A 25,254-nucleotide genomic window follows, 5' to 3' on the forward strand; every position below is an offset into this window, starting at 1 on the left:
TTCACACATGTATTATGTTTCTGGTTAATACAATTCTAGCATGAATAATAAACATTTATCATGATATAAGGAAATAAATAATACTTTATTATTGCCTCTAGGGCATATTTCCTTCATGTCTTCCCATCTCCAAGTCGTTCCCGTCCAGGGCCTCGCCGTCGTCCATCGCCTCGCTGCGCTCGGTGCGGCATGGTCAACAAACGAGAGTCATCGGAAGAGGACTGTACGTGGAGAGCCTGATGGCTGGGACCCACGAGGTCGATGGTCGCACGCAAGGAAAGTTCCTCCTTATTAAGCTGAAAAAAATGTTTCCTCCACCTAACAGCTGGGACCCATCGGCTGTATCTTCGCACGGAAGGAAGTGCCTCCTTGTTATGCGAAAAAAACTATTCCTCCCGTTGACAGCTGGGACCCGTCAGATTTGGTGGCTCACTTGTGGGCCTACTAAGCGGAAGTGTACGAAGGGCTTTGTCAACTTAATCAACAAATGATTCTAGTAGCTGGACCGTTGGATGTTAATCCAACAGCCGTGCTCCTTCTTCAACCTCTGTTCTTGCTCCTGTCTCCCGTGGGCGGCACCGCGGCTGTGCTGCCGCGCACCCGAACCAGTCAAGTTTCCCACTCCTCTCCATCTGCGACTCCACTGCCCCATCTTCCCCATCTCTGGGTCGTTCCAGTCTGGGGCCTCGCGTCGTCCACCGGCCTTTGGTGCGCTCGGCACGGTGTGGTCAACATGGTCAACAACCGAGAGTCATCGGAAGATGACTGTACGTGAGAGGCTGACGGTGGGGACGCACCACGCCCATGGACGCATGCATGCAACGGAACGCGGCGTGGTCAACGTGGTCAAGGAACGACTTCCATCGGAAGTGTACTGTACATGGAGAGGCTGACAGCTGGGTCGACAGCCGCAGCAAGGAAGTGCCTCCTTATTACGCGGAAAATAATGATTCCTCCACCTAACAGCAGGGACCCGCCGGACGGGCCATCGTATTTTGCGAAAAAAAGTTTCCTCCCTGACTGCTGGGACCCACTGGACGAGTCACCGTATTTTGCAAAAAAAACGTTCCCCCCGCTGTCAGCTCGGACCCATCGGAAGTGCCTCCTTATTACGCACAAAAAAATGAATACTCCCCCTGCTAGTTGGGACCCACCTTGGTGGGTGGCTGACTTGTGGGCCTACTAAGTTGACGGGGATGAAGTGCTTTGTCAACTTAATCAATATGAACGATTCTAGCTCCAGTGACCGTGCGATGTCTCCAACGGCCGTAGTGCTTCTTCAACCTCTGGTCTTCTTGCTCCAGCCGCCCAAAGCAGCGCCGGTCGTGCCACATGCTCCTGCCTCCCGTGGCCGGCTATGCTGCCGCAGAGGCCTCACCGCCCCCTACTATTCCCACAGCTGGCCAGGCCCTGCGGCGACGGCAGCCTCACACCGCAGCCGAACCAGTGAACCCTCGTATTCCTCTCCGTGCGGGCTTCCACTGCCGCGTCTTCCCCAGCTCTGCGTCGTCCCCTTCCTAGGCCTCGCCGTCGTCCACCACCCTGGTGCTCTCGGCACGGCGTGGTCAACGTGGTCAAGGAACAACTTCCATTGGAAGAGTACTGTACATGGAGAGGCTGAAAGCTGGGTCCATGGCCGCAGCAAGGAAGTGCCTTCTTATTACGAGCAAAATAATTATTCCTCCACCTGACAGCGGGGACCCACCGGACGGGCCACCGTATTTCGTGAAAAAAACATTTCCCCTGACTGTTGGGACCCACCAGCTACATCTTCGCACGCAAGAAAGTGCGTCCGGGCAAAAAAACGATTCGCCCCCTGACTGCTGGGACCCACCAGCTACATCTTCGCAGGCAAGGAAGTGCCTAACAGTCGCGACCCACCTAGTCGAAGCGTACGTAACATTGTCATTCTGGTCGCGAACGTGCACGTACATACTGGTCAATGTAGAGGCGCGCACGTGTCGTAGTAGAGGCGCGCACATGTCGTAGTAGAGGCGCGCACATAGCATGTACACATACGTACAGCGGCCAGGGTGCAAGAAAGTAAATACGGCCACGTACGTACATACGGGCGGGGTCTTGAACGCCTACTCGCGCGTACGTACGGCCAGGGCTCATGTACATGGCTGGGTCGGAACGGAGAAACTGCGTCGTCGTCGTGTTCATGGGGAGGCAACGGAATGCGTCGTGTTCATCGGGAGGCAACGGAACGCGTGGGAGCCAACCGGCTTGGACAGAACAGCCGATGGAAACGAGGCCTGGCGTACCGCAGAACGGAGGAAACGGCCTTGTGTTCGACCGGCCACGTTCGAAACGGGATCCTGTTCATCGGGAGGGGTCTGGCGTACCGCAAAACGGAGGAAACAGACCTCCTATGGTCAAAATGGGGGTCCTGTTGATCGGGAGGGGTGTGGCGTACCGCAAAACGGAGGAAACGGACTTGTGTTGGAGCGCTATGGTCGAAACGGGGGTCATGTTCATCGGGAGGGGTGTGGCATACCGCAAAACGGGACTCCACGGGATACTGTTCATCTCCACCGTCGACCCCCTCCAGCCTCCACGGGCTACTGTTCATCCACCGTCGACCTCCTCTAGCCTCCACCTGGGACTGTTCATCCACGGGCTCCTGTTCATCCAGCCTCCACCACGCGCTACTCCACCGGCTACTGTTCAACCAGTCCTCTCCACGGGCTCCTGTTCAACCACCCCTCCACGGGCTACTGTTCATCCAGCCCTCCACCATCTACTGTTCATCCAGCCCTCCACGGGGTGGTCCTGTTCATCCTGCCCTCCACGGGGTCCTGTTCATCCATCCCCAACCAGCTCGATCGATCGGGGTCCTGTTCATCCAAAGGCAACACCACGGGGTCCTGTTCATCCACCCCCACCGGGAACTGTTCATCCAACCCCCCCCCCCCAGCAACGCTCACTGTTCATCCAGAGGCAGCATCGATCGGCTTCAGTTAGCAGCAGTAGCGAAGGAATCGCTCGATTGGGTTCAGTTAACAGCCATCGATCGATCTCTCGGGTTCAGTAATGCGTCGCCTGCAGTGCAATCGCTCGGGTTTAGTTAGAGCCCAACGCCTCGCACCCACGCGCGTGTGTGTACGAGAGAAACACGCATCGCTCGGCCCCGACCACCCACCGTAACCGGGAACACCCCGATATTTTCCTCGCCCTCGCTTCTACCACGGTTTTTTCCGTCATGGACGGCCCAAAGAATGTCATGCAGCTGCGTCTCCGGCCCACCCAGAACGAAAAGCCCATTTTCTTTCATGATTTTTTGTCATAGAAGTAGGACCCCACCACATCTATGATGATACCGGGTTTTGTCACATTTATCATCATAGAAGTGTCATAAGTATGACAGAAAAAATTCGTTCGGCCCAAAATGTCACGGATGTGTCTTTTCTTGTAGTGCCACTAGTGGAAACTGAGCTACGTCGCCTAACAGACACAGCTGGGGGAACCTCATCATCATCATCATCCTCACTGGATGAGCTCCCCCCGAAGAACCTCCATCTCCACCATGCCCATCATCCGGGCGAGGCAGAGTGGCTGCAGGGGCCAAGCCAGGTAGCTCCTCAGGGTCCGAAGACTCAAGCTCAAAGGTCAGACGCTTCCCCTTAGTGCCGAAGTAGAAAACCAGGGACAGACCGTCAATCTCTGTCGGAGCGGGGTAGAGAATCTCAATGCGGGCGGGGCGATCATCCTTGAAGGACACTAGGTCGGCAGTCACCAGCTTGCCCACCGGCTCAGAGATCACCTTGAGGATGTGCTCAAGCTTGCCACCCCGCGGCACCGACCTGCCACCTCGAGGCAAGCCGTAGACAAGGACCCACACCTTAGCCAGAGGAGGCACAGGGTCAGCCTCTGCGGCAGCAGCAGAGACAGAGATCGGGAACTTGTTGATGGGGCAATGGATGACGTCATGGGAACACACACGGAGCAGCTCAGCGGAGGGGAAAGGGACCGAGAAGACGAGGGGAGCCGTCTCGGTCACCTACCAAGTGAAGGCGGAGTCGTGGAAGTCGCCGATGCAGGCGGCGAGCTCAGCCTGGATGAGGTCGGCCGAGATCACCACCCCAGACGGCAAGTCCTGCTCAGGGGCAAGAGTGACCGTCGCCAAGTGCGGCCTAACCGCCTCCTCCTCAATCTCAGCATCCACATAGTAGAAACCACCCCCTCAGTCCCATACCCGAGGTAGGCTAGGGTCGTAGGGCATCAGGGAGTGGCCTCACACTCCGAGCAGAAGTGCCCCGTGCAGCCACAGTTGATGCACATCGTCTCCTCGCGGATCCTGGGGCGGCCGACACGAGTGGGAAGCGCCGGAGCCGCCTGCTCCAACGCACCCACCGGAGTGGAACTATCGGGCACCCCCAGGGCCTTCTTCTTCTTGTGCTTCTTCTTCTTGTTAGTCTGAACCGCGGCACCCGGAGCATCCAGGGGCCGACGCGGGGAAGCAGGCCGCCCAGAACGAGAGTCCTCCCGGCGCCTCTCAGGAACATCATCACGGGAGGGGTGACGGTCCTCACGAAGAGCCGGCACGGGAGCACGGTCCGCACACACAGCATCCACACGGTGCACTCCCTGCTCGGAGGCGCCACCACGAGAGGCGTAGGAATCGCCTCGATCCGAACCGCAGCGGCGCCAGTCGTCGTCCGAGGCCCGTGGCCCATACACCGAGGGGCATCCGACCAGGAGGCCACCCCATCCCGCCCGGCGGTCGGGCCTCCAGCTCAGACCGGAGGGCATCCTCCTGCGCCAGGTCGTCCGACCGCCGGCGCTCGGCTTCACGGCGTCGGGCATCTCCCGGAGAGCCCGGCAGTGGCAGGCGTGGGTCCCTGGCCGGGTCCCGAGGAGGGGGAGGCCGCCGGAGTGACGTGCCAGCGTAGGTTGCCGGCGAGCGGCCGGACCGGCACGACTTGGGGTCAGGGCGCGCAGACGCAGCATCCAGGGGCCTCCTAGGCCGCGGCTGCCCGTCGTCAGCCTCACGTGCCATGAGGACTTCGAGCTACGAGCGCGATGCCGGGGAAGACGCCGAGGAGGGAGAGGGGGCGGGGGAGGCCACCGGCGACGAGAGCAGCGGTGGGAGAGCAAGGACAGAAGGCGGCGGCAGGGAGGAGGAGTGAAGCACGCGAGCAAAACGGCCGAACTGGCCAACCTCAGCCCGAAGCCGGCGCACCCATAGTCAGATCCGATCTGGCCCGTTGGATCCAGATCCAACGGGTGGGATCAGCCGGGGCGAGGCACCAGGCCCGATTAGTCGCGTCCAGCACATCTTGGGCCAACGCGCTGCCGCCGCCACCTCATGGGCCGGTAGCCCAGCCCGCCGCCGTGCAGAAGGCCCACAGCCCCGCAAACTGGCCCACGTGCGTCCCGGGCTAGCGGTTGCGCAGGCCCAACTTGGCCCACGCAACTGCGCCATCCTAGCAGGATCGGACCCGTGCACCCCATTGACCGGAGCCGCAGCCGGCGGTGGCAGCGACGGCGTAGCCGCTCCCCCGGCCACCGGCCCAACCACAACCGAGTCTAGTTGCTCGGCCGCAGCCAGGGCCAGGCCAGAGGAGGACACCGTGTTGGGGAACGTTGTATTTCAAAATTGTACCTACGATCACACAAGATCTATCTAGGAGAAGCTGTCGGATGTCGGGTTCCGGCAAAGGCCTCAAGGTTCGAACACTGGGGTGCGCACGAAGATCTCCCCTACCAAATCACGCCCTCAATCTCGCTACGATCTCAAAGGCTAGCTCGACGAACTCGCAACACAAGAGACACAAGATTTATACTGGTTCGGGCCACCGTTGTGGTGTAATACCCTACTCCAGTGTGGTGTGGTGGATTGCCTCTCGGGCTGAGGATGAACAGTACAAGGGGAAGAACAGCCTCCTGAGGTGAGGTGTTCATGTGCTTCGTGGGTGTGAGGATGGGTTGGACCTAATCCAAGATGAGATGGCTGAGGCTCAGTTGCCTCCTACTGCGGTGGCTAATCCTATTTATAGAGGCCCTAGTCCTCTCCCCAAATATTGAGCGGGAAGGGATGCCACAACGGCCAATTTGAAAGGGGACAGCTAGTACAAGCTATCCTGACAAAAGCAGTCTTCGCCTGCCAAAGGCTCTGGTGGTGACACCGCCTTGGGCTCCATGGTGACCTCCGTCTTGCCGTCCTTCTGGTCTTGGTCTCATTGCACCGATATGGAAACCTTTGCTTGACGCATCGGCACTCCTCGCATGCACTTGCCTCCTTAGCACCAAAGAGGGAGCAAGGACACTGCGTGCGCTGGCACCCGCCTATCGCCCGCCTAGTCTCGATCGTCATGGCTCACGTCATTGGAACCTCGCGAGGCTTGCCTTGCCTTGATCTCTCCACCCCTCGCGAGCCAGCCTGGTGAGGCCGCTCCCGAGGAGGTCTTGTGTTGTCCGCCTGGCGAGGCTTGGCCCCTCGCGAGGGTCTCGAATGCTTGTTTCTGAAGATGGGTCATACGGGCCCGCTTGCAGAGCCATGCCGTGGGCCGCAGGCAGGCAAGTCTGGGGACCCTCGTTCCCAGAACGCCAACAGTAGCCCCCGGGCCCAAGGCGCGCTCGGGCTTGGCTTCGAGGCGAAGCCAAAGGGCAAGTGTGGAGCACCGCGGGCCCCAATAGCCTGCGGCCTTGGTCGACGCGTGGCAATTGATTGGACGTGGGCGTCTCCGCTTCCCCACGTTGCCTCGGCAACTGCCTGACTTGACGAGTCCCTGCTGCATGCAAGGAAAAACCATCATTACCTGTGATCATGGGGGCGCTGGTTGGCCTTCTTCTACTATAAATGCGGAGGGGGCAGAGCCCCGTCGCCCATCTCTTCCTATTCCACTCGCTTGTCCCCCTTTGATCTATTGCCAGTAGCCACACCAATGGCACCGTCGAAGAGGTTCTCCGCCACGGAGAAGGGGAAGGCCCCTCGCGAGGGGCCCGGCTCTCCGGTGCCCAAGCGTGGACGCGGCCGTCCCCGCAAGCACACCGCGACCCCTGCCGCGGCCCCCCGCAGCCGCGGCGGTGCCACTTCACGTGGCAGGGGTCGCTCCGGTCGTGGCAGCCCTGTTGATGAAGGGAGACGTGCCGAGGCCGCGCTTCCATTCGGCGGAGGTGCTGCCGGAGTTCGTCGTCTGGTCGGAGAACCCGGCCGGCAACTGGCTTCAGCTCCCGCGCTTCTTCACCGACGAGCTGCCGGCCTCAGGTCCAGGTGGGCTCTGGGTGCAGGCGGACGGCTGCTGCAGCAGGGCTTCCTGGGTCACGGTTGAAGTCTCTGTCGCGGGCAACATAGCCCTGGCCCGCGGCTGGCAGACGTTTGCCCGCACGCACGGCCTGGGCAGGCGGTGCACCCTCCATTTCAAGTATTACGGTGATGCGACCCTCTACATGACGGTGTTTGGGGAAGATGGTCGCCGCGCCGGGTGCTGCCCCGAGGTCAACAACTGCGAGGAGGTGCTCGACCTTGGCGACGGTCGTGATGAGGATGAGGGCGAACCCGCCCTTGGTGCCGACCACACCTCCTCCAGCTACGGCGGATCTTCCCCCGGCGACAGCTCCAGCAGCGGTGGTTACGACTAGCCGCCACGCCGCCGTGCCCGCTTTGAAGGCGGCAGCGAGTCGTCTCGTCGCCTCGCCTCCGTGAAGCGCGAGGAGGGGTCTGGCTGAGCTCGGCCCCACCCTCGCGAACCGCTGTAGGGTCACGTGCCGCTTTTATTTCGCTCTTCCTTTCCTTCCTGTATAAAGAAAGAAACCAGTATGGGCCCTGGAGGGGCGTGCAACAAACTATGGTTTCTCAATTATTATGCTATGTTTATCGTTCCTGTGTTGTGTCGCAACATCATCGTTTATGTAGAGATGACTTAGCTTGACTTGCTCGGAGTAGTTTCCTCCTCACAAGGCGCTTGCTTCCTGGTGCCTGTCGAGGCCTGCTTGGCCTGGTAGGCGCTTAGGAAATGCAAAAAATTCGTCAGGAGGCTTATTGTTCACCCGAGCCTTGGTCACAGGCGCCGCTGGCCTTGACCCAGTGCTTCGTATCGCGGTACCCGAGGGGCACGGATTAGGAGAGGTGCGCCAGCTTGTGGGCTCGAACGAGAGTGCCTCGCGAAAAGCAGATGAAAGGCAGAAAAAGGAAAAACGCTCACGAGGGCACCTTCGAGCCCCCTCGCGAGGAATGCAAGAGAGAGTACAGGCTAAACTGAAGACGGAAACAGAGGCAGAAGGCGACGGAACCAAATCAGCGGAGAACTCCAGAAGCAAACTTCAATTAAAGAGGGGCGAGCCAACTACAGAAAGAAAATGAAAAGCCGCGTCCGGCACCTAGTCTAGTCTTCATGTCTTCTTACCAGCGCGGAGCTAAGTGCTGCCACTAGGACGTGGGAGGGAGCCCCCGAGGCCCGAGGGCGGCACTCCTGAGGCTCCAGGGAGTGTACAGCCCCACTCATTATTACGTGAGAGTGTCACGAGCGGAGACCTTCACAAGCACTGGGCCTTCTTCACAGGCGCTGAGCCTTTCTTCATGGGTAGAACTTCCGGAGGTGCTGGATGTTCCAGGCATTCTGGATGGGTACCCCGTCCTGTGTCTCCAGGCGCGCGGCGCCAGCCTGGAGACATGGACGACCTTGAACGGGCCCTCCCACATGGGTGAGAGCTTATGCAGCCCTTCCCTGGAGAGCACCCACCTCAGGACAAGGTTACCCACCTCGAGCGTCCTGGAGCGGACGCTGCGACAGTGGTACCGCCGCAGCGCCTGCTGGTACCATGCCACCCGTAGTGCAGCTTCGCAGCGGCGTTCCTCCCCTAGCACGAGGTCCATCCCCCGCGTGGCGTCCTGCTGCGTCTTATCAAACGCCAGGACCCGTGCGGAGCGATGCTTGACCTCGTGAGGGAGGACCGCTTCTGCTCCGTAGACGAGGAAGAACGGGGTCTCCCCCGTTGGCTTGGTGGAGGTGGTGCGGATGGACCACAGCATGGACTGCAGCTCGTCGTGCCAACCCCTGCCATAGGCTTCGAGCTTCTTCTTGAAGGTCCTGGTCTTGAGGCCTCTCAGGACCTCCGCGTTGGCGCGTTCAGCTTGACCATTGCTCCGGGGTTGCGCCACTGAAGCGTAGCAAATCTGCGTTCCAAGGTTAGTGCAGTACATTTTGAAGAGATTACTGTTGAACTGCGAGCCATTATCGGTGATGATGCGGTTGGGGACCCCAAAACGGCTCACGAGACCCTTGATGAACTTGACCACGGAGCCAGCTGGGATGGTGCGGACGGCTTCCACCTCTGCCCACTTGGTGAACTTGTCGATTGCAACGTAGAGGTATCGGTAGCCCCCAGGCGCTCAAGGGAACCTGCCCAGGATGTCCAGTCCCCAGACTGCGAACGGCCACGAGAGTGGAATGGTCTGTAGGCCCTGGGCTGGCTGATGGATTTGCTTGGCGTGGAAATGGCAGGCCTCGCAGGACCTCACCAGCTCAGCTGCGTCATTGAGCGCCGTAGGCCAGTAGAATCCGCTGCGGAATGCCTTGCCGACGAGGGTTCGTGACGACGAGTGGTGCCCGCAGTCCCTGTCGTGTATGTCGGCTAGCAGCTCCTTCCCCTGTTCCCTGGAGATGCAACGCAGTGAAACGTCATTTGGCCGCTTTCTGTATAACTCACCGTCCTGGATGCAGTATGCCGTGGCTTGCCGGGCCACACGCTCCGCGTCCTCCTCCTTCTCCGGCAGCATCCAGTGCATTAGGTATTCCTTGAATTCCTTGGTCCAGCATCTCTCCTGGGGCTCGAGCGCCAAGAGTAGACGCGCTCCAGAAGTCGGGCCACAGGCTGGGGCTCTCGTGGCAGGTGGCTGCAGGAGCTCCTCCCGAGGCTGCGCTGTCCTTGAAAGCGGTGGTGTCGCCGATGGCTTGAAGAGCCACTCCTCGAAGACGCCAGGCTCTTGGGGCTGTCGCTTGGATGCCCTTCTGGCGATGTCGTCGGCTTCCTTGTTGGTTCCTCGGGGCACGTGCTGCAACTCCAGGCCCAGGAACTGCTTCTCCATCTTGCGCACTTCCGCAAGGTATGCCTCCATGTGTTCGTCCTTTGGCTCGTATACCTTGTTGGAGAAGTTGATGAGGAGCTGCGAGTCACCCCTGATGGTGAGACGCTTCACCCCCAGTGCCACCGCAGCCTTCAGGCCGGCTATGAGGCCTTCGTACTCCGCAATGTTGTTGGAGACCTTCTCGCCCTACTGGAAGCAGAGCTGCACGGCGTAGTAGAGCTTGTCCTGAGTGGGCGAGATGAGCATTGCTCCAGCTCCCGCGCCCTGGCGCGCGAAGGCACCATCGAAATACATGACCCAGCCGTCGGGCGCCTCACTTCCTGGCGAGAGGGACCGATCCTCGCCTATTTCAAGAGCCGGCGCGTCCGTCCATTCTGCCACGAAATCAGCGAGCACGGCTCCCTTGATGAGCCTGGTGGTGCTGAACTCCAACTGGAATGCCTGCAGCTCGATGTTCCACTCGGCGACCCTCCCGGCGGAGTTGGGGCTCCTGAGCACCCTCTTCAGTGGATAGGCTGAGACGACCTTGATGGGGTGGCCTTGAAAGTAATGCCGCAGCTTACGCGAGGCCACCAAGAGCGCGAGGAAGAGCTTCTGAGGCATGGGGTACCGTACTCTTGCATCCCGCAACACCGTGCTGACAAAGTATACCGGGTGTTCGACGAGGGCAGGTGCGCTGATGAGGCTTGTGCCTTCCGGAAGTTGGGGCGCCTCCTGAGGCGGTGGAGCCCCCAACGCCTGATCGCTTGTCGGGGTCCCTGCGGGCTCGGGGGCGTCGCCCTGCTGAGGTTGATCCTCTGATGCCGCAGTTGCGGCCTTTGCGGCGCCCTCCTGGTCATGCGCCGTCCCTGCTGGGGGCGTAGCTCGGCGTGGTGCGCCCTTGGCTTGGCGTTCTTCCCGAACCGCCACTAGAGCCGCGCTGGCGGAGTAGGGAGTGGTGGCAAGCTAAAGCACTAGGGGCTCGAGAGGTCGCGGTGCCACCATCACTAGAGGGCTGGTCAGGTATCTCTTGAGGTCTTGAAACGCTTGGTTGGCCTCTGGGGTCCACTCGAATGGGCCCTTCTTCTTCATCAGCTTGAAGAAAGGTAGGGTGCACTCTCCCGGCTTGGAGATGAAGCATCCCAACGCAGTCACCTGTCCAGGAACCTTTTGCATTTCCTTGAGGGTTTGCGGTGGACTCATGTCTTCAATGGCCTTGACCTTCTCTGGGTTGGCCTCGATCCCCCTGTGGGACACAAGGAAGCCCAGCAGCTTGCCGGAAGGGACGCCAAACACGCACTTCTCCGGGTTGAGACGCAAGTCCACCTGGCGGAGACTTTCAAAGGTCTCCTCCAGGTCTTGGATCAAGGTTCTAGCCTCCCGAGACTTCACCACGATGTCATTGACGTAGGCTTCAGCGTTTCTCCCAAGCTGCAGACCCAAGGCGATGTGCATGAGCCGCTGGAAGGTTGCGCCCGCGTTGCGCAGCCCGAAAGGCATGCAAGTGTAGCAGTACACCCCGCACGGGGTCAGGAAGGCTGTCTTCTCCGCATCTTCTACCGCCATCTTGATCTGGTGATATCTTGAGAACGCATCCAGGAAGCACAGCAAGTCGCACTCGGCGGTGGAGTCGACGATCTGGTCGATGCGTGGAAGCGGGAACGGATCTTGGGGGCAGGCCTTGTTGAGGTTGGTGAAGTCGACGCACATTCGCTCCTTCCCGCCTTTCTTGGGCACGACGACTAGGTTCGCCAGCCACTCGGGATACCGTACCTCGCGAATGACACCCGCAACCTCCAACTTGCGGGTCTCTTGGACGATGAAAGCTTGCTTCTCTATGGATTGCCGCCTCGCCCTCTGGTTTACGGGGCGTACGTTGGGGCACACCTTCAGGTGGTGCTATATCACCCCTCTTGGGACCCCTACCAACTGATCGGGCTCCCAAGCGAACACTTCCTTGTTTGTGCGCAAGAACTTCCCCAGCGCCTCCTCCTGACCAGGCTCGAGGTTGGCGCCTATGGTAAAGGTTGCCCCCAAGGACCCATCCTCCTCGACTGACACTTGCTTTGTTTCTGCCTTGTCTTGAGTGAACAACTGCTTCTTCTTGGTTGGTGCGGCTCCCTTGGCCTTGGAGGTGTCCGCGTCGGCGGGCTGCACCGTCGCGGCGGGCTGCGCCGTCGCGGCGGTCTTGAAGGCAAGCTTGAGCGTCATTAGGGCTTCCTTGGCGTCCCCAACTACTATGAGGACACCATTGCTCCCGGGCATCTTCATGAGGTTGTAGGCCGGATGGGTTGCCGCCATGAACTGAGCCAGGGCCGGGTACCCGAGGATGGCGTTGTACGGGAGGCCGATGCGAGCGATGTCGAAGTCGACCAGCTCGGTGCGGTAGTTGTCGCGCGTGCCGAAGGTTACAGGGAGGCGGATCCGCCCCACGGAGTGGACGGGGCCTCCACCAACCCTTGAGAAAGGCTTGCTAGGGCGGAGCCGCTCGAGCGGTACGTGGAGAAGGCTGAAGGCCTCGACGGAGAGCATGTTGAGGCCGGCGCCGCCGTCGATGAGCATCTTGGTGACGGACACGTTGCAGATGGTGGGCGTGCAAAGCATTGGGAGCACACCCGAGCCGACGGTGGAGATGGGATGATCCCCTGAGTCGAAGGTGAGATCGGCCTCGTGCGCGGCCCATCCCGGCGGAGCCCCCGGGCGCTTGGAAGTGGCGCCGATCTGGCGAAGGAACGGCTTGACGTGACGATCCGAGGGTGGTGCTTGCGAGCCGCCGAGGAGGGCCGCAACCGCGTGGTGCACCGACGCCGCGTAGCGCGCAGCGAAGAGACCGCGCAACTCCTCCCAGGATGCCACCGTGGATCCGGGGAGGTCGACCAGCCAGGCGCGCGGTGAGCCAGTGAGGGCCATGGGAAGCCAGTTGGCCATGACCTTGAAGGAAATATGCCCGAGAGGCAATAATAAAGTTATTATTTATTTCCTTATATCATGATAAATGTTTATTATTCATGCTAGAATTGTATTAACCGGAAACATGATACATGTGTGAATACATAGACAAACAGAGTGTCACTAGTATGCCTCTACTTGACTAGCTCGTTGATCAAAGATGGTTATGTTTCCTAGCCATAGACATGAGTTGTCATTTGATTAACGGGATCACATCATTAGGAGAATGATGTGATTGACTTGACCCATTTCGTTAGCTTAGCACTCGATCGTTTAGTATGTTGCTATTGCTTTCTTCATGACTTATACATGTTCATATGACTATGAGATTATGCAACTCCCGTTTACCGGAGGAACACTTTGTGTGCTACCCAACATCACAACGTAACTGGGTGATTATAAAGGTGCTCTACAGGTCTCTCCAAAGGTACTTGTTGGGTTGGCGTATTTCGAGATTAGGATTTGTCACTCCGATTGTCGGAGAGGTATCTCTGGGCCCACTCGGTAATGCACATCACTATAAGCCTTGCAAGCATTGTAACTAATGAGTTAGTTGCGGGATGATGTATTACGGAACGAGTAAAGAGACTTGCCGGTAACGAGATTGAACTTGGTATCGAGATACCGACGATCGAATCTCGGGCAAGTAACATACCGATGACAAAGGGAACAACGTATGTTGTTATGCGGTCTGACCGATATAGATCTTCGTAGAATATGTGGGAACCAATATGAGCATCCAGGTTCCGCTATTGGTTATTGACCGGAGAGGTGTCTCGGTCATGTCTACATAGTTCTCGAACCCGTAGGGTCCGCACGCTTAACGTTACGATGACAGTTATATTATGAGTTTATATGTTTTGATGTACCTAAGGTTGTTTGGAGTCCCGGATGTGATCACAGACATGACGAGGAGTCTCAAAATGGTCGAGACATAAAGATTGATATATTGGAAGCCTATGTTTGGACATCGGAAGTGTTCCGGGTGAAATCGGGATTTTTCCGGAGTACCGGGAGGTTACCGGAACCCCCCGGTAACTTAATGGGCCTTAGTGGGCCTAGGTGGAAGAGAGGAGAGGAGGCCAGGGCAAGGCCGCGCGCCCCTTCCCCCCCCCCCCCAGTCCGAATAGGACAAGGAGAGGGGGGCGGCGCCCCCCTTCCTTCCTCCCCTCCACCTCTTCCCAGTAGGAGTAGGACTCCTCCTAGGCGCGCCTCTCCTACTTGGCCGGCGGCCTCCCCCTTGCACCTTTATATACGGGGGCAGGGGGAACCTCTAGACACACAATTGATCAACGATCTTTTAGCCGTGTGCGGTGCCCCCGTCCACCATATTACACCTCGATAATATCGTAGCGGAGCTTAGGCGAAGCCCTGCGTCGGTAGAACATCATCATCGTCACCACGCCGTCGTGCTGACGAGACTCTCCCTCAACATTCGGCTGGATCGGAGTTCGAGGGACGTCATCGAGCTGAACGTGTGCTGAACTCGGAGGTGCCGTGCGTTCGGTACTTGATCGGTCGGATCATGAAGACGTACGACTACATCAACCGCGTTGTGTTAACGCTTCCGCTTTCGGTCTACGAGGGTACGTGGACAACACTCTCCCCTCTCGTTGCTATGCATCACCATGATCTTGCGTGTGCGTAGAAATTTATTGAAATTACTACGTTCCCCAACAGTGGCATCCGAGCCTGGTTTTATGCGTTGATGTTATGCACGAGTAGAACACAAGTGAGTTGTGGGCGATATAAGTCATACTGCTTACCAGCATGTCATACTTTGGTTCAGCGGTATTGTGAGATGAAGCGGCCCGGACCAACATTACGCGTACGCTTACGCGAGACCGGTTTCACCGTTGCGAGCACTCGTCGCTTAAAGATGACTGGCGGGTGTCTGTCTCTCTCACTTTAGTTGAACCGAGTGTGGCTACGCCCGGTCCTTGCGAAGGTTAAAACAGCACCAACTTGACAAACTATCGTTGTGGTTTTGATGCGTAGGTAAGAACGGTTCTTGCTAAGCCCATAGCAGCCACGTAAAACTTGTAACAACAAAGTAGAGGACGTCTAACTTGTTTTTGCAGGGCATGTTGTGATGTGATATGGTCAAGACATGATGCTATATTTTATTGTATGAGATGATCATGTTTTGTAACCGAGTTATCGGCAACTGGCAGGAGCCATATGGTTGTCGCTTTATTGTATGAAATGCAATCGCCATGTAATTGTTTTACTTTATCACTAAGCGGTAGCGATAGTCGTAAAAGCAATAGTTGGCGAGATGACAACGATGCTACGATGGAGATCAAGGTATCGCGCCGGTGACGATGGTGATCATGACGGTGCTTCGGAGATGGAGATCACAAGCACAAGATGATGATGGCCATATCATATCACTTATATTAATTGCATGTGATGTTTATCTTTCATGCATCTTATCTTGCTTTGATTGACGGTAGCATTATAAGATGATCCCTCACTAAAATTTCAAGATAAAAGTGTTCTCCCTGAGTATGCACCGTTGCGAAAGTTCTTCGTGCTGAGACACCACGTGATGATCGGGTGTGATAGGCTCTACGTTCAAATACAACGGGTGCAAAACAGTTGCACACGCGGAATACTCAGGTTAAACTTGACGAGCCTAGCATATACAGATATGGCCTCGGAACACGGAGACCGAAAGGTCGAGCGTGAATCATATAGTAGATATGATCAACATAGTGATGTTCACCATTGAAACTACTCCATCTCACGTGATGATCGGACATGGTTTAGTTGATATGGATCACGTGATCACTTAGAGGATTAGAGGGATGTCTATCTAAGTGGGAGTTCTTAAGTAATATGATTAATTGAACTTGAATTTATCATGAACTTAGTCCTGATAGTATTTTGCATATTATGTTGTAGATCAATATCTCGCGTTGTTGCTTCCCTGTGTTTATTTTTTGATATGTTCCTAGAGAAAAATTATGTTGAAAGATGTTAGTAGCAAAGATGCGGATTGGATCCGTGATCTGAGGATTATCCTCATTGCTGCACAGAAAAATTATGTCCTTGATGCACCGCTAGGTGACAGACCTATTGCAGGAGCAGATGCAGACGTTATGAACGTTTGGCTAGCTCAATATGATGACTACTTGATAGTTTAGTGCACCATGCTTAACGGCTTAGGATCGGGACTTCAAAGACGTTTTGAACGTCATGGACCATATGAGATGTTCCAGGAGTTGAAGTTAATATTTCAAGCGAATACCCGAGTTGAGTGATATGAAGTCTCCAACAAGTTCTATAGCTAAAAGATGGAGGAGAATAGCTCAAGCAGTGAGCATGTGCTCAGATTGTCTGGGTACTACAATCGCTTGAATCAAGTGGGAGTTAATCTTCCAGATAAAATAGTGATTGACAGAATTCTCTAGTCACCATCACCAAGTTAGTAGAACTTCGTGATGAACTATAGTATGCAAGGGATGACGAAAGTAATTCCCGAGCTCTTCGTGATGCTGAAATCGATGAAGGTAGAAATCAAGAAAAACATCAAGTGTTGATAGTTGACGAGACCACTAGTTTTAAGAAAAAGGGCAAAGGGAAGAAGGGGAACTTCAAGAAGAACGGCAAGCAAGTTGCTACTCAAGTGAAGAAGCCCAAGTCTGTACCTAAGCCTGAGACTAAGTGCTTCTACTTCAAAGGGACTGGTCACTGGAGACGAAACTGCCCCAAGTATTTGGTGGATAAGAAGGATGGCAAAGTGAACAAAGGTATATTGGATATACATGTTATTGATGTGTACTTACTAGTGTTTATAGCAACCCATATTTCATAATTGTAGAATGCGGCAATTACTAACTTGATTCGGACGGACTTCAGCTTCGCTACGGGTGAGAAGGTCTCATCGTAGTCAACTCCTTGAACTTGTCGATAACCCTTAGCGACAAGTCGAGCTTTATAGATGGTAACATTTCCATCCGCGCCCGTCTTCTTCTTAAAGATCCATTTATTTTCTATCGCTCGCCGATCATTGGGCAAGTCTGTCAAAGTCCATACTTTGTTTTCATATACATGGATCCTATCTCGGATTTCATGGCTTCAAGCCATTTGTTGGAATCTAGGCCCACCATTGCTTCTTCATAGTTCGAAGGTTCACCGTTTTCCAACAACATGATTTCCAGGACAGGGTTGCCGTACCACTCTGGTGCGGAACGTGTCCTTGTGGACCTACGAAGTTTAGTGGTAACTTGATCATGATCGTCATCATTAACTTCCTCTCTAGTCGGTGCAGGCACCACAGAAACATTTTCTTGTGCTGCGCTACTTTCTGGTTCGAGAGGGGTCATCTCATCAAGTTCCACTTTCCTCCCACTTCTTTCGAGAGAAACTCTTTCTCCAGAAAGGACTCGTTCTTGGCAACGAAGATCTTGCCTTCGGATCTGAGGTAGAAGGTATACCCTATGGTTTCCTTAGGGTATCCTATGAAGACGCATTTTTCCAACTTGGATTCGAGCTTTTCAGGTTGAAGTTTCTTGACATAAGCATCGCATCCCCAAACTTTAAGAAACGACAGCTTAGGTTTCTTTCCAAACCATAATTCATACGGTGTCGTCTCAACGGATTTCGACGGATCCCTATTTAAAGTGAATGCGCCAGTCTCTAAAGCATACCCCCAAAATGATAGCGGTAGATCGGTAAGAGACATCATAGATCGCACCATATCCAATAGAGTGCGATTATGACGTTCGGACACACCATTACGCTGAGGTGTTCCAGGCGGCGTGAGTTGTGAAACAATTCCACATTTCCTGAAGTGTGTGCCAAATTCGTGACTCAAATATTCCCCTCCACGATCTGATCGTAAGAACTTTATTTTCCTGTCACGTTGATTCTCAACCTCACTCTTAAATTCCTTGAACTTTTCAAAGGTCTCAGACTTGTGTTTCATTAAGTAGAGATACCCATATCTACTTAAGTCATCAGTGAGGGTGAGAACATAACGATAGCCATCGCGAGCCTCAACGCTCATTGGACCACACACATCAGTATGTATGATTTCCAATAAGTTGGTTCCTCGCTCCATTGTTCCGGAGAACGGAGTCTTGGTCATTTTTCCCATGAGGCATGGTTCGCACGTGTCAAATGATTCATAATCAAGAGACTCCAAAAGTCCATCTGCATGGAGTTTCTTCATGCGTTTGACACCAATGTGACCAAGGCGGCAGTGCCACAAGTATGTGGGACTATCATTATCAACCGTACATTTCTTGGCATTCACACTATGAATATGTGTAACATCACATTCGAGATTCATTAAGAATAAACCATTGACCAGCGGGGCATGACCATAAAACATATCTCTCATATAAATAGAACAACCATTATTCTCGGATTTAAATGAGTAGCCATCTCGCATCAAACGAGATCCAGATACAATGTTCATGCTCAAAGATGGCACTAAATAACAATTATTGAGGTTTAAAACTAATCCCGTAGGTAAATGTAGAGGTAGCGTGCCGACGGCGATCACATCGACCTTGGAACCATTCCCGACGTGCATCGTCACCTCGTCCTTCGCGAGTCTTCGCTTATTCCACAGCTCCTGTTTTGAGTTACAAATATGAGCAACCGCACCGGTATCAAATACCCAGGAGCTACTACGAGTACTGGTAAGGTACACATCAATAACATGTATATCACATATACCTTTGGTGTTGCCGGCCTTCTTGTCTGCTAAGTACTTGGGGCAGTTCCGCTTCCAGTGACCGTTTCCCTTGCAATAAAAGCACTCAGTCTCAGGCTTGGGTCCATTCTTTGTCTTCTTCCCGGCAGCTTGCTTACCGGGCGCGGCAACTCCCTTGTCGACTTTCTTGAAGCTCTTTTTACCCTTGCCTTTCTTGAACTTAGTGGTCTTATTCACCATCAACACTTGATGTTCCTTTTTGATCTCCACCTCCGCTGATTTCAGCATCGAATATACCTCAGGAATGGTTTTCTCCATCCCTTGCATATTGAAGTTCATCACAAAGCTCTTGTAGCTAGGTGGAAGCGACTGAAGGATTCTGTCAACGACTGCGTCATCCGGGAGATTAACTCCCAGCTGAGACAAGCGGTTGTGCAACCCAGACATTTTGAGTATGTGTTCGCTGACGGAACTATTCTCCTCCATCTTACAACTGTAGAACTTGTCGGAGACTTCATATCTCTCGACCCGGGCATGAGCTTGGAAAACCATTTTCAGCTCTTGGAACATCTCATATGCTCCGTGCTGCTCGAAACGCTTTTGGAGCCCCGGTTCTAAGCTGTAAAACATGCCGCATTGAACCAGGGAGTAATCATCAACACGTGTTTGCCAAGCGTTCATAACGTCTTGGTTTGCTGGGACGGGTGCTTCACCTAGCGGTGCTTCAAGGACATATGCTTTCTTTGCAGCTATGAGGATGATCCTCAAGCTCCGGACCCAGTCCGTATAGTTGCTACCATCGTCTTTCAGCTTGGTTTTCTCTAGGAACGTGTTGAAGTTGAGGTTGACATTAGCGTGGGCCATTTGATCTACAAGGCATATTGTAAAGATTTTAGACTAAGTTCATGATAATTAAGTTCATCTAATCAAATTATTAATGAACTCCCACTCAGACAGACATCCCTCTAGTCATCTAAGTGATACATGATCCGAGTCAACTAGGTCGTGTCCGATCATCACGTGAGACGGACTAGTCATCATCGGTGAACATCTTCATGTTGATCGTATCTTCTATACGACTCATGTTCGACCTTTCGGTCTTCCGTCTTCCGAGGCCATGTCTGTACATGCTAGGCTCGTCAAGTCAACCTAAGTGTATTGTGTGTGTAAATCTGGCTTACACCCGTTGTATGCGAACGTTAGGACCTATCACACCCGATCATCACGTGGTGCTTCGGAACAACGGACTTTAGCAACGGTGCACAGTTAGGGGGAACACAATTCTTGAAATTTTAGTGAGAGATCATCTTATTTAGGCCATCGTCGTTCTAAGCAAATAAGATGTAAAACATGATAAACATCAGATGCAATCAAATAGTGACATGATATATGGCCAATATCATTTTGCTCCTTTTGATCTCCATCTTCGGGGCGCCATGATCATCATCGTCACCGGCATGACACCATGATCTCCATCATCATGATCTCCATCATCGTGTCTTCATGAAGTTGTCTCGCCAACTATTACTTCTACTACTATGGCTAACGGTTAGCAATAAAGTAAAGTAATTACATGACGTTTCAGTTGACACGCAGGTCATAAATAAATTAAGACAACTCCTATGGCTCCTGCCAGTTGTCATACTCATCGACATGCAAGTCGTGATTCCTATTACAAGAACATGGTCAATCTCATACATCACATATATCATTCATCACATTCTTCTCGCCATATCACATCACATGACACATGCTGCAAAAACAAGTTAGACGTCCTCTAATTGTTGTTGCAAATTTTTACGTGGCTGCTATAGGTTTCTAGCAAGAACATTTCTTACCTACGCCAAAACCACAACGTGATATGCCAATTTCTATTTACCCTTCATAAGGACCCTTTTCATCAAATCCGATCCGACTAAAGTGGGAGAGACAGACACCCGCTAGCCACCTTATGCAACTAGTGCATGTCAGTCGGTGGAACCTGTCTCACGTAAGCGTACGTGTAAGGTCGGTCCGGGCCGCTTCATCCCACGATGCCACCGAATCAAGATAAGACTAGTAACGACAAGTAAATTGACAAAATCGATGCCCACAACAACTTGTGTTCTACTCGTGCATAGAAACTACGCATAGACCTAGCTCATGATGCCACTATTGGGGATCGTTGCAGAAATTAAAAAAATTCTATGCATCACCAAGATCAATCTATGGAGTAACTAGCAACGAGAGAGAGGGGAGTGCATCTTCATACCGTTGAAGATCGTGAGACGGAAGCGTTGCAAGAACGCGGATGAGGGAGTCGTACTCGTAGCGATTCAGATCACGGTGGATTCCGATCCTAGTGCTGAACAACGGCATCTCCGCGTTCAACACACGTGCAGCCCGGTGACGTCTCCCGCACCTTGATCCAGCAAGGAGGAGGGAGAGGTTGAGTAAGAGGGCTCCAACAGCAGCACGACGGCGTGGTGGTGATGGAGTGGCAGTTCTCCGGCAGGGCTTCGCCAAGCTCACGCGGAGGAGGAGAGGTGTTGGGGAGGGGAGGGGCTGCGCCTTGGATGTGGTGCTGCAGCCCTCCCTCCACCCCTCTATTTATAGGGAGAAGGGGGAAGGGGGCCAGCCCCTCTAGATGAGATCTAGAGGGGGGCGGCGGCCAAGGGGGAGGGGGCTTGCCCCCCAAGCAAGGGGGGCGCCCCCTTTAGGGTTCCCCCCAACCCTAGGCGCATGGGCCCTAGGGGGGATGGCGCCCAGCCCACTTAGGGGCTGGTTCCCTTCCACCTACAGCCCATAAGGCCCTCCGGGGCAGGTGGAACCTCCCGGTGGACCCCCGGAACCCCTCCCGGTGGACCCCCGGAACCCCTTCGGTGGTCCCGGTACAATACCGGTATACCCTCGAATATTTCCGGTGACCCTATGATGACTTCCCATATATAAATCTTCACCTCCGGACCATTCCGGAACTCCTCGTAACATCCGGGATCTCATCTGGGACTCCGAAGAACATTCGGTAATCACATACAAATCTTCCTTATAACCCTAGCATCATCGAACCTTAAGTGTGTAGACCCTACGGGTTTGGGAATCATGCATACATGACCGACACAGCTCTCTAGCCAATAACCAACAGCGGGATCTGGATACCCATGTTGGCTCCCACATGTTCCACGATGATCTCATCGGATGAACCACGACATCGAGGATTCAAGCAATCCCGTATACAATTCCCTTTGTTAATCGGTACGTTACTTGCCCGAGATTCGATCGTCGGTATCCCAATACCTCGTTCAATCTCGTTACCGGCAAGTCACCTTAATCGTTCCGTAATGCATGATCCCGTGACTAACTACTTAGTCACATATTGAGCTCATTATGATGATGCATTACCGAGTGGGCCCAGAGATACCTCTCCGTCATACGGAGTGACAAATCCCAGTCTCGATCCATGCCAACCCAACAGACACTTTCGGAGATAACTGTAGTGCACCTTTATAGCCACCCAGTTACGTTGTGACGTTTGGTACACCCAAAGCATTCCTACGGTATCCGGGAGTTGCACGATCTCATGGTCTAAGGAAATGATACTTGACATTAGAAAAGCTTTAGCAAACGAACTACACGATCTAGTGCTATGCTTAGGATTGGGTCTTGTCCATCACATCATTCTCCTAATGATGTGATCCCGTTATCAATGACATCCAATGTCCATGGTCAGGAAACCGTAACCATCTATTGATCAACGAGCTAGTTAACTAGAGGCTCACTAGGGACATGTTATGGTCTATGTGTTCACACATGTATTACGAATTCCGGATAACACAATTATAGCATGAACAATAGACAATTATCATGAACAAGGAAATATAATAATAACAATTTTATTATTGCCTCTAGGGCATATTTCCAACAAGGTGTCATTTCTGCCGACATCTTTGGCGCGCCAGGTAGGGTGCGCGAGCTGTGAGAAATCTGGTTTCCAAGCCGACGCCTCGACTTCATCATCACGATGGCCCCCAAGACGAAGGGGATGACAGCGATCGGGTCGTCTGGAGCAGGCCCGTCCGCACCAGCGCGGGGGGGCGATGGGGTGGCCACGGGTGGCGCCGGAGGCCCGTGGGCATCTACGACACTCTGGCACACAGAGTTGGACGAGCTACGTCGTACGGGCCCAAGACGACGAGCCACACGCCGCTGGGCCCGGGGACGGGGCTGTCCTGCCCACGGGTGGAGCGGCGACCTCCCGGATGCCCTCGCCGGCGCCCGCGCCACGGCCTTCCCAGGCCACGCGCGATGAGCAACACCGCGACGTCGGCGCCCCCGGGCGCCGCCGCGGGAAGAGCCCCGTGCGTCACTCTCAGGACGCATCGGCCCAGCATGCGCACCAGGACGCTAGCGGAAGCGGCGCGCGACCGCGAGACCGTGATAGAACTCCTTCTAACATGGTTAGAAGTCAGAGCGCGTCACGGTCCACGCAGCTTTCGCCACCACCCACGCCAGCAGAAGCGCTGGCGCCCGTACAATTGCTCCTCGACCTCCCGCCCGCTGCGGAAAAGCTCGACGAGTGGAGAGCCACCATTCGAAGCCTCGTCAGCTTCGCCAACAAAGATGAGCCACTCCCGGCGGGACCCTCGTGCCGGCATTCTGTCGACCCGACGCGTGCCGGCGGTGGAAGGACCAGGGATGCTGCAACCATGGTGCACTCTCCTCCCCCGCGGCCGCGACAGCAGCCGCTGGCTCACCGGGCCGACGTCCGTGACGACGTTTCTACGGCGTCGTCCGACCCTCGAGCCCGCCGTGACCAACGCCAAGTCCTTCGGGAGCGAGCCTAGGAAGACGCTTGAACCACCATCGAACAACGACGGGAGACACGCCATTAGTAAGATCGGCGTGCGGGGCCTACTATGGACCACCCGGCGCCGGGAGGCTCCGGCGACCTGCCATACAAGGTGGGTTGTCCAGCCCTTACCCGAGAGCTGCGGCAGTTCCAGTGGCCCTCCCACCACACGTTCAAGCCTGATGTTGGCGAGATGTACAACGGCAAGACTCACCCGTCGGAGTTCCTCAGTGTCGGAGTTATTGGCGACGGGTACCCCGCAGACGGCAAGATCATATTTCAAGACATCGGGGCAAGCAAAGCCCCTCAGTTCGACTGCCCGGCCACTCCTGCCGGCTCCCCATCCGACTGCTCTGCTCGGCCGGCTGCCGGCTGCTGACTGCGTCAACCAGCTGGCTGCCAACTACGCCAACCAGCCAGCTGCCCGACATTGACCCGACACCGACGAGACGGCTGTACCCGAGCACTGTTCATGTGTCACCCCAGCCATCATGTATAGTGTCACTTGTCCCCTAGCACTATTTATGAGGTGACCCAGGGGACAAGCATGACACCCCACCATGCCACTAGCTAGCTAGCTACCATACCTACATAACTTACTTCCTAAGCTAGCTCCCACTATATATAGCTAGCCATCCATCCATCCACACACCCATGCATGAGCACCCAAGCTCACTCCCGGCCACGCATGGCCACTAGTTCATACGGCCACCCGGCCATGGGCACGCATGCCCGAGATACAGCTCCAGGAGCACTCTGTACCAGATATACATACCAGATATACTCAGACATGCAGGAGTAGGGGTATTATCTCTCCGGAGAGCCCCAAACCTGGGTAAACTAGCGCGTGCTACTCGCAGACCCGTCCTTGGATATTCCGGCAGCAGCCTTGCCATCACACTAAGCCACCCTGTGGCATCTGTGGTCTTACACCCCCGTGAGAATACCACGACAGTTGGCGCCCATCGTGGGGCGGTACTATGCTGCCGCGCTGCTGCTAGTTTTGCAGTCCGGGCGGGACCATCTTCGTCATCTCCGCCGCGGCGTCACGCCGTCTCTCCGGTAGCGCTCGGGGGCTCCACTTCGACCCGCCCCCAGAGCGGCCGTGCGGGACGGCGCGTCCCCGTCGTCGGCCTCGCCGCCTTCGTCATCACCACCGCCGCGACGCCGCCCGTTCACGCGCGCGCCGCGCGCGGGGCCTCGTTTCGGTCGGCCGTGTCCATCCACGCGTCGCTCGCATCTGCTTCCCTCCGTGTTGCGCCTTGCTCTGGCCGGAACGCGCATTCTCCCCTCCACCTACCATCTACAAGCTAGCTACACTATAGGAAACAGCTACTTTGCCGTCTGCCACGGCGGATGGCAAAGGGTCGAACGGCGGACGGCAAAGACCTTTGCCATCAGCCGCGGACGGCAAAAGGCTCCCGCAAAGAAGGCTACGGTAAACAGCTGCTTTGCCGTCTGCTTCCTGGCGGCGGACGGCAAAGGCTCTTTGCCGTCTGCCGCGGACGGCAAAGAGGGCGGACAGCAATAATTGTGCTGTCAGTCCGTTAAGTGGCTAACAGCTGACCTTTGCCGTCCGCCGCTGACGGCAAAATTTCTCTGGTCTTTGCCGTTCGCCGTATGATGTCATCTACACATCACTAGATGGCAGGTTCTTTGCCATCTGCCGCTGATGGCAAAGTGCAGGCTCTTTGCCGTCTGCCACGGATGGCAAAGTCTTTGCCGTCTGCCACTGTAGGCAAACTGACCAAATGGGTCAGCTCCCAGGAAGCACAGTTGGCTGCCACGTGGCTTCTT

The sequence above is a fragment of the Aegilops tauschii genome, chromosome 6, assembly GCF_002575655.3.
Source record: "Aegilops tauschii subsp. strangulata cultivar AL8/78 chromosome 6, Aet v6.0, whole genome shotgun sequence".
In the NCBI taxonomy this organism is placed as follows: Eukaryota; Viridiplantae; Streptophyta; class Magnoliopsida; order Poales; family Poaceae; genus Aegilops; species Aegilops tauschii.